The 10,157-nt window shown below is 39.1% G+C and overlaps 1 pseudogene; it reads left to right on the forward strand.

Moving 5' to 3' along the window:
- The first annotated feature begins 223 nt into the window (after positions 1–223).
- LOC123233361 lies at positions 224–1,130 on the forward strand (annotated as a pseudogene).
- Positions 1,131–10,157: the final 9,027 nt, after the last annotated feature.

Genomic DNA, 10,157 nt, shown 5'->3' on the forward strand with positions numbered 1-10,157 from the left:
CTTTGTAAGGATGGAATTTCATTTATTCTACCACTGGCAAATTAGCTACACTCTCACTGAAACTACTAAATGACTAACTGTGTTGCCAACCAATGCCTTTAAGAAGCTCCCAGCCAGGACTGAGGCCTGTTTCAGCATCAAGGCCCAAGGCTGCTGCGAATGGGCTCTGGGGCCAAGGCCTAGACCAGGCATTTGTGGCAGTTACTGCCACCAAGGCTGCCGCATGGAAGAATGGGGCAGCCTGCACTCCCACCAATATCGTCTCTATTTCAAGAATGTAGCTAGTCACTACGTCTCCCCCTTTCATGACATTCCTCTGAAGCCTGAATCTAAAGAGGAAAATCCCATTCCTACAAAGAAATCTTGGACCAGTGAGCATGAGGAAGTATTTAATGTTGTCATAGAAATACCTTGTTGGACAAATGCTAAAATGGAGATTGACACCAAGGAGCCACTGAATCCCATCAAAGAAGATATAAGAATGGCAAACTATGTTATGTGGCAAATATCTTCCCTCACAAGGGTCATATATGGAATTATGGGGCCTTTCCTCAGTCTTGGGGAGATCCTCATCATGTAGACTCCTGCACCACCAGCCATGGGATTATGATCCCCTCGACGTTTGTGAAATAGGCTCCAAGGTTCATGGTCCTGGTCACATTATCCAGGTGAAGATTCTTGGAATTTTGGCCCTTATTGATGGGGACAAGACAGATTGGAAGTTAATTGCTATTAGCATGGATGACCCAGAAGCTTCCAATGTCTATAGTATTGATGATGTGCAGAAGTATAAACCAAATTACCTCAAGGTGACAGTTGACTGGTTCCGATTTTACAAAGTGCTGGATGGAAAGCCAGGAAATAAATTTGCTTTTAATGGAGAACTTAAAGACAAGAATTTTGCTCATCAAGTTATTGAATCTTCCCACAAATGTCGGAAAGTTTTGCTTCATAAAGAAGTTGATCAAGGTGGTATAAAATGTGTCAATGTGGATATAAGTGTTAGCCCTTTCTGTTTCAGTGAAGAGAAAGCCAGATCCATAATGCAGAAGGCATTAGGTTCTGTGGATGAAGATTTTGATTCCAAAGAAGATGAAGATATCAACAAGTGGCATTTTATTAAGAAGTGATGGGAGTGGATAGGGCCACAGGCAAGTTCTCACAAGTTACTGTCTCCATTATGAAGCTTTGTTTTTTAAAAATTTCTCATGATAAACCATATACAAACAAACAGTGGATTCCCAAATTCTTCTCTCCTGAGTATTTCCTCAAAATACAGACTCTTCATTGCCATTTTAAGTTCTTAGGGAAAGCATGGAAGCAACATATTTTGAACAACTGTTTACCATTCCTGTTCATAAAAGGAAACCCATAGATGTCCTGGCTCAATTTCTCTGCATGAATGTAGAATCCTAAATTTTAGCTAGGTGCTTATAAAGACCATTGTTCTCTTTTTTCAGACTGGATTAAAATGGCAGTCCCACAACAGGTGAGGACCTCATTTAGCTCCCATCTCTGTTTCACACTAAATCTGATAGCATCTGAGAACTTTGTAGGTGTCTCAAGTTGTCTACTGATACCTCACACTTATGCCACACAGAATACATACTCATCATATCACATGATCCTCTGAACAATCTTTAAAAGATATTCTAGTATATATGCTGCCAAAGCAAGCACTAAGAGATAGTTTATGAAATGGTCATTAACACCATTTTAAAGGTGAGGGAACTGGTCCCATTCAAGTGATTTGCCCCAAGTCACACAGCTAGAGAATAAGTAGATCAAGTTCCAGATTTTCAGACTCTACTCATTTCTTTTCTGTTTCAATAATGTCTTCAGTTTAACAAACAAATATTAAATATCAATTGTGTGTGAAAAATGTTGTTGTTGTTCAGTCATATCTAATTCTTCCTGACCTTATGTACTACTGCTGTCCAGGAGTTTTCTTGGCAAGGATCCTAGAGTTATTTGCCATTTCCTTCTCCAGCAGATTCTTTTCTCAGGCAATTAGAGGTTAAGTGACTTGCCCAAGATCTAAGAGATGTCTGAGGCTTGATTTGAACTCAGTTCCTGCCTCATTATTTAAAACAGTAAAAAAATGGGGAGACATAAAGTTTATATAAGAAGATAGAACTCCTTGAATTGATCCAACCATTCTGGAAGGCAATTTGGAATTATGTCCAGAGAATGCATGCCCTTTGATCCAGCAATACCACTACTAAGTTTGTACTCCAAAGAAATAATAAAAAAGGGTTGTACAAAAATATTCATAGCTACACTCTTGGTGGTGGCAAAAAATTGGAAAATGAGAGGGTGTCCCTCAACTGGGGAATAGCTAAACAAACTGTGGTATATGATGGTGATGGAATACTATTATGCTATAAGGAATGATGAATTGATGGATTTCTATAAGAACTGGAAAGACCTCCATGAACCGATACGGAGTGAAATAAGCAGAACCAAGAGAACACTGTACACAGAGACTGAAACATTGTATAATTGACTTTGCTGCCAATAGCAGTGCAATGATCCAGGACAATCCCAAGGGATTTTTGAGAAAGAATGCTATCCACATCGAGAGAAAGAACTGTTGGGGGTAGAAATGCAGAAGAAAAATATGTGATTGATCACTTGCTTACAAAGAAATATAATTGGGAGTTTGGGTTTTAAAAGATTACTCTATTACAAAAATGAATAATATGGAAATAGGCATCACACATATATAACCCAATGGAATTGCTTGTCAGCTCTAAGAGGGAGGAAAGAAGAGGGAATGGAGAGAAAATGAATCATGTAACCATGGAAAAATATTTTAAAATAAATTTAAAAAAAAGATTAAAAAAGGAGAAGCATCCAGCAGAAGAACAAGAAAACAATCATAGCATTGCAATGAGTTGCCAGTGAAGGACTGTTTTTGTAAAAAGGTTGTGGTCAATGAGGATTTCATAACAGCCTCTATCCTGCATGTCTACTGACCCAGAGTTTGCAAAGACTGCTCTCTCTGCTGCAAGAATGCAAAACCAAATAACATCTCAATCATGTGGTTATAAACTTGAAATGTAATTACAGAGTAAGCCAGGAATGAGACAATTATTCACACATAATGGCAGCCAAGGAAAGTCTGTACTTGCCTGTGAGCATAAATGGCCAACTTTCCTGGAAACTTGGAAATAATTTGATGTCAAGTTGAGAAACTAAAAGAATATTTTACATTCAGTCAGAGTTTGATGTCATCATAAATGTACCTGAAAAGCACCATATTCCTGGTTAGGATCATTTGGAATCACTGCAGGGGGAAAAACCATTATATTTGAAATACTTGTTATCCAAGAGGAAAAATAGTTAAAACAAAATTGGGCCATTATTTACTACTTAAGGTGAAAGTAACTAATGTTTAGCTCAAGTCCCCTCAAATCTCCAAAGGGCTTATGAACCACTAAATGGGAAGTGTGCAAAAGGACAAATAATGTAGCCTGCAGCCCATTTCCTTACAGGAGGATGATGGACTCAAGTTATTGTATGAGACATATTTTGAAACATGGGAAATTCCATGTATTTGTTTAAATTGTATTTAGTAGAAAGTCTTTATGGAAGTGAAAAGAGACATTTAAAGAAAAGGAATAGCTATTCTCAAGAAGTAAGGAACAGAACAAAATCTTTATGCCTTGGGTAAATGAAAAAAAGAGGGTGGATTTTCTTCCTCTGATCTCAGATATTGCAACAAAAAAATAAAGTTGAAACAATCATAAAGGAAATTACATAATGCTTACAGATAAGCTAGATCATGAAATAATAGGAATATTTAATGTACATACACCCAGTGGTATCATACCTATTGTAAAAGGGACTTCTTTGTTCTCTTTCAGTTTGCACTTGTGAAAGGGAATCCCTTATTCTCTTTGCCTAGTTGGAGCTAACACTTTGCTTAATGATAATTTAAGTACCCCTACTTAGTACCTCACTAGATTGTCAAGACAGGATTAACTCTCCTTTGTCTACCTTTTGATTGAATCAACACAAGCTTGAACTAGGTGGAGGAACTCACAAACCACTTAGTGAATTCACACCCTACTTAGTGCTAGGTGAGAAGCCAGCAAGATACTTGGAGAGCTCCACCCTTTTTTCTAACTCAGTCAGAAACTTGTCAGTTCATACCCTCAGAAACTATGAACCCCTTCAATGAGTATTCACCCCTCCAGAAGGTGAGAACTGGTTCCCACAACCACTGCCCCTTGGGAATTGGTAGACAATTTGCAAACTGTGATTGGCCCCTGTGAAGAGGGGGAGGAACTGGAAACCACCATAAAAGCTAAGAAATCCTTGGATTGAGTCAGTATGGTGAAGTTGAGTCTCATGGAGAGTGTCCACTGGAGATAATCTTCAAGGGAACTTCACTGGAGACTGCGACGTGAATCGTGGCTTCAGCTTGGATTCTGACTCCTGGACTACTTTGTTGGATGAGTGAAAAGGGCTGACTCCCTAGTTTCCTAAGAGATTAGCTTCCATCTTGGAGGAGGCCTTGTAGTTACTACTGGACCTCTTGGCTGAGGACTAGTATAGGTATTTTCTCTAACCTCTCACATTTCTCTACTTTATTATTTCCCCTCTAATTTGGCAAATAAACTTATGACTTGAGATATAGTAATTTTGGCAACCACATTATTTCATATAATTTAAGTCCAATCACAAAATTTAACCTTTACACTATTAAGATAGGATTGAACATGTAGATAATGAAAGCAGAGAGAAAGATTGAAAATGAATTGTCTAGTACTGTGGACAGAGCATGCCCAGTCACAAGATTTGGTTTCAGTGGTCAGGATTTGGGTCAAGTCACTCCACCACCATTCTGAGGTCATGGTCTGAGATAGGAATGTAATAATGACAGCCTGGACAAAATCATAGGTTTGTTATGAAGACACAATGAGATCATATGGGAGGCTCTTTTTTAATTAAATTGTTCTTTAGCTTTGAGGGACTAGCATTTTCAAAGGATGGATTGTGTCCATTTCAGTTGGAAGACTTCTTCTTACCTAAGGAAATAGGATATAATGCAGTTTGTGTTCTGACAGTGGAGGAAAAGAGATATGGTCATTTGTGTGTATGTGTGACTATGCAGGTATGTTTTACTGTTTATTTTTTTTCAGAAGGAGAGATCAGACTGGAAATGAAGGCAACTCCAACAGAGACGAGCCCTTCTGTGGAAGAAAAGGACCAGCAAAGATTCATGAGTGATGTTCCAAATAACATAGCTTGGAGAGAATTCTGGGTTGAATCTCAAAATTGATCCCATACTGAACATCAGAAAATGAAGTCTCAGGAAAAGTCTGAGGAATGGAAGCATTGTGGAAAGACATTCAGACAGAGATCTCATCTTGCTGTACATCAGAGAATCCACATTGGGGAGAAACCTTATGAATGCAAGCAATGTAGAAAGACATTCAGGGAGCACTCTGCTCTTGCTCAGCATAAGAGAATCCACACTGGGGAGAAACTTTATGAATGCAAGAAATGTGGAAAGACATACAGTCACAGCTCCAGTTTTGCTGTACATCAGAGAATCCACATTGTAGATAAGCCTTTTGAATAAAATCATTGTGGAAGGACATTCAGGAAAAGCTCCAATTTTGTTGTACATCAGAGAATCCACACCAGGGTGAAACCTTATGAATACAAGCAATGTGGAAAGACATTCAGTCACAGCTTCAATCTTACACATCAGAGAACCCACACTGTAGAGAAGCCTTATGAATGAAAGCAATGTGGAAAGACATTCAGGGAGAGCATCAATCTTGCTTGACATCAGGGAATCCACACTGGGAAGAAACCTTATGAGTATAAGCAATATGGAAAGACACTCAGCCTGAGATTCCATCTTCTTGTACATCAGAGAATCCACACTGAGTAGAAGCTTTATGAATGAAAGCAATGTGAAAAGACAATCACACTAAGGCCCAAACTTACTATACATCAGAGAATCCACACTGGTGAGAAATCTTTTGAATGCAATCAATGTGGAAAGCCACTCACATGGAGTTCTACTCTTGCTCTAAATTAGACAGTTCACTCTAGTATGCCATAAATTCTACTAAGATTAGGTCCAAATGGGAATATGATTTAGGCCTAAAGTATGATGCCATAAGCAAATTAAGGGAGCATAGAATAGTTTACCTTTTAGATCAATTTATTGATAAGGGAAGAATTTATGACCAAATGAGAAGTAGGTAGCATGAGCTACATCATGGATTATTTTTATTAAATTTGAAACTGTTTGTACAAACAAAACCAATACAAGGGGAAACAAGAAGTTATCATTTGCTTTAAAACAAGATGCCCAATTGTGTGAAGGGAACCTTCTCCAAGGATCACACATGGGGTCTTATCTGTATCCCTATGATCCTGGTGACATCATCTAGTGTGGGTCATGTAACTGAGTTTGAACAGGACACAATTAAAGGGGGACTCAGAAGGGAGAGAGAGGAAAAAAGGTTGAAAACAAGGAAGAGGCCTTTTCTGGAGGAACCAGTGAAGAGAAAGGTGACTGAGGGAGCCATGTGGAGAGCACCCAAATGGCTAAAAGGCTTTTCTCTTTAATTCTCTGCCTCTACCTATCCAATCAAATTTAATAAAGTTCATGAAAAATAAGGACCATAGTCCTAGTTTTAATTTAATTAATTTAATTTAATTATGGTGACCACAATGGAGAGGAGCCTCACTTCTCTTCTAAGCTTTTTAGAGGATTTAAAAATAGACACTAGGGCAGATCAGCTGAGGGCACCAGTCACCACCCATTATCTGCCTCCCATCTCAACCAGAAAAGGCTGCAGCTGCCACAGATCTCAGATTTGGTCAGATAAAATCTCTTGCTTTTCTAAAGGGGATAATCCTCCTTCTTAGAGCCAGTTTTAAGACCGTAGGTGGCCCCAGCCCTAGCTTAGGTGGGGATTTGGGAGAGAGTAGCAGGCAAGATTTTCCCACCTGGTAAAAGCCCCAGACTCACATACAGCCAGTGTGCCCAGAGCAGGGCCAGACTTACAGCAGGGGTCCCTTGCTTCACAGCAGGGGGCCCTGTGGGGTTGGGATCTAATTCAGCCTCTTGCTAAGGCAGCTCCCTATAGATTATTGCAAGGGGCAAAATCCCAGCAGAAGTCCCTGGTTCCCACCCACACTATCCACCATTCTGTGCTGACAGCTTCCAAGCCCTGCAACAACCAGCAAGCCAGCCAACCCACCTGACTCTAGCCTGGGGTGGGTGGGTGAGCTTCTATGCTCCCAGCTGTGAGGGTGAGGATTAGAGCTCCAGTTCATACCAGGGATCTCCCATGCCACCTTCTGGACCCTCACCTCAGACCTCTCTAGCTTCTCAGCAGGGGATTGAGGCTCCCTGCTCCCAGCTGTGGCTAAAGGCTCAAAGCATACAGTGCATGCCAGGGTAATGCCACCAACAGAGCAAAAAACTGCAGGCAATTTATATATACATAAATCAAATAGAAGTCAAATTTTAAAAATTATTAATAAAATTGAATTACATAAAAAATTAATTAAATGAAATATTAAATAATTGGACATACTACTTAAGAGATCTATTATTTAAAAAATAATGATTTTAAAAAATTATTGTCATTATGGGGCAGCTGGGTAGCTCAGTGGAGTGAGAGTCAGGCCTAGAGACAGGAGGTCCTAGGTTCAAACCCGGCCTCAGCCACTTCCCAGCTGTGTGACCCTGGGCGAGTCACTTGACCCCCATTGCCCACCCTTACCAATCTTCCACCTATGAGACAATACACCGAAGTACAAGGGTTAAAAAAAATTATTGTCATTATAAATGTATATTCATTATCAGTACAATTATTGAGTCCTATTGTCTTGCATTGATTTCTTATTTAATCCTAATATAGTTTTGTTGGTTTCTACAATAAAACCAAAGGATATTGCATCTTAAAAATTTTTTTTCTTCACTAGGGTATTGAAAACTGTTATGGGATCCTTTAATTATTTAAATTCCTCAGCAGTAATAGACTAATACCACAGTCACTGCTGAGTGTCTCCTCAACAACAGCAGCTAGAGTAGAAGTCCCAAATAGATAGGGTAGAAAGACCTAGCAATTTCCCCAAACACATTAGGGAAGAAAGGCTAGGGATTTTTCTACTTTCAGTGAACCAAAGCAGTAGTTTCTGACCAGATAATGTCAACTAAGTCCTTTCTGCATTATGGGAAATAAACAGAATAAAATCAGTAAAGTGCCTGAGGGTTCTCCATTGCATAATGTAGTTGGGATGAACAAGGGTTCCCTATAGAGGGTTGGATCTCAAAAAAGAGATAAGAAAAACTCTTCAAAGCCTGGACCCTAAAATCCTTTAGGTGGCCAAGGTATGGTTCATTTGACTTAAACAATTTTAAAGTATTAAAACTGGCCATCAATGACAAAGAGCGGTTATGAGCATACCATCTTGACAATTCAACCAAAGCCACTACTCCCGAAAATAGTCTGGTTAACTGAAAACCCTGACACACTGCCTTTAATGTCCTCCAGCCATGAAGCTGTTCATTCTCTACATCCAGGCCATTCTTGCTTGACTCCTTTAGGTCCTTCTCCTCTTGATCCAGGTCAGGATTTGACTTCTTCCACCCCTCCCCCTTCCATGCCTCTCTATAGAGAGCCAGCTCTATATTTCTGGGGGTTCAGAGTGGCATTTAGTGGCATCAGATTGAATGAGAACAGTCAGACTAAATATTTAGCTCATAACTGCTCCAACTCCATGGAGTCTTGTGTTTAATATATACTATTTTCACACAAAGAACATAAAGAAAAACTTATAGCTGATAGAGGTAACAAATCACACAAGAGAAAATCCTTGGAGGCTTCAAAGTAAAGATAGAACAGGGTCCAAGGCTGAACTCCAACCACCAATTAGTAGGAGGTTAATTCTGGGAGCAGAAATATATTTCATAGAAATTTTTACTAATTGAGTCCTGTACTCTTGATTTACAAGATTGTACCTGGTTGGATAAGGTCTTGTCTAGCTTTGTCTGTTTCTGGCCTTATGATAAATGAGCAAACTTAGTAAATATTAGATATACACCTTTCTCTCCATAAGACACTGAAAAATTCAAAGAAAAAAAAACCTTGTGTCTCGAGATCTATTTATCATCTCTGATAATTTGATGAGGACAACTTAGTTGATAAGGAAATAATGGGACATGGGAGACAATCTTTTAGCTCATGCTTCCAGGTCTGTCTCTAGGAGCATGGAGTTTATTATATATATTTCAAGACTCATTTCACACAAAAGAACCCCCCAAAAAACTTTGCAGATGCACAGAAGTTACAAATTATGTCATATCAAAACACAAAAAATCTCATTTGACTTCAGAATAGAACAAGACCAAGGTTGAATTTTGACTGAGTTCTTATCAGAAAGCCAAGTTGGGGAATATTTTCTCAGGGTTGAAATGCCCCTGCTAAGGTTTTGGCCTTGGCTGTATCAGGTAGCTGCATTCCTGGCCAAAGGGGAAGACTGTTAACCTCTTAAATGCAGGTTTGCTAGGAACTTACAGCTTTTCAATAAGGCCACAATACTTTTCAACAAGAAATCACAAGGATCACAAAAGCGGTCAAAAGAGGAGTCTCAGATTTTTATCTATTATCTTATTGTCTTCTGACATATTTCCCCATTTTCTTTAAATTAAAATGATTTATTACACAGGAAAACTTTTTTTAAAAAATTTTTATTTTAAACCCTTAACTTCTGTGTATTGGCTCCTTGGTGGAAGAGTGGTAAGGGTGGGCAATGGGGGTCAAGTGACTTGCCCAGGGTCACACAGCTGGGAAGCGTCTGAGGTCAGATTTGAACCTAGGACCTCATGTCTTTAGGCCTGACTCTCAATCCACTGAGCTACCCAGCTGCCCCCAGGAAAACTTCTAATAATGAAAGGAGTCATCAATTAGTTATAATCATCAGCTATAGCTGGATCTGATAAGATTTACAGATTAAACTGTTTATTTATGGCTCTCTACACTTGTGGTTATTAAAAAGTTTGAAAGCATTTATCGAATTTATTATCGAACCAGGGTCTACATTAATGAATTATTACATGTGTTATTAACAGAAAGTGAAAAAAAGCAAGGCCTTTTCCATTGTTAATGGAGCTC

This window comes from Gracilinanus agilis, chromosome 2 (genome assembly GCF_016433145.1).
Source record: "Gracilinanus agilis isolate LMUSP501 chromosome 2, AgileGrace, whole genome shotgun sequence".
NCBI classification, from domain to species: domain Eukaryota; kingdom Metazoa; phylum Chordata; class Mammalia; order Didelphimorphia; family Didelphidae; genus Gracilinanus; species Gracilinanus agilis.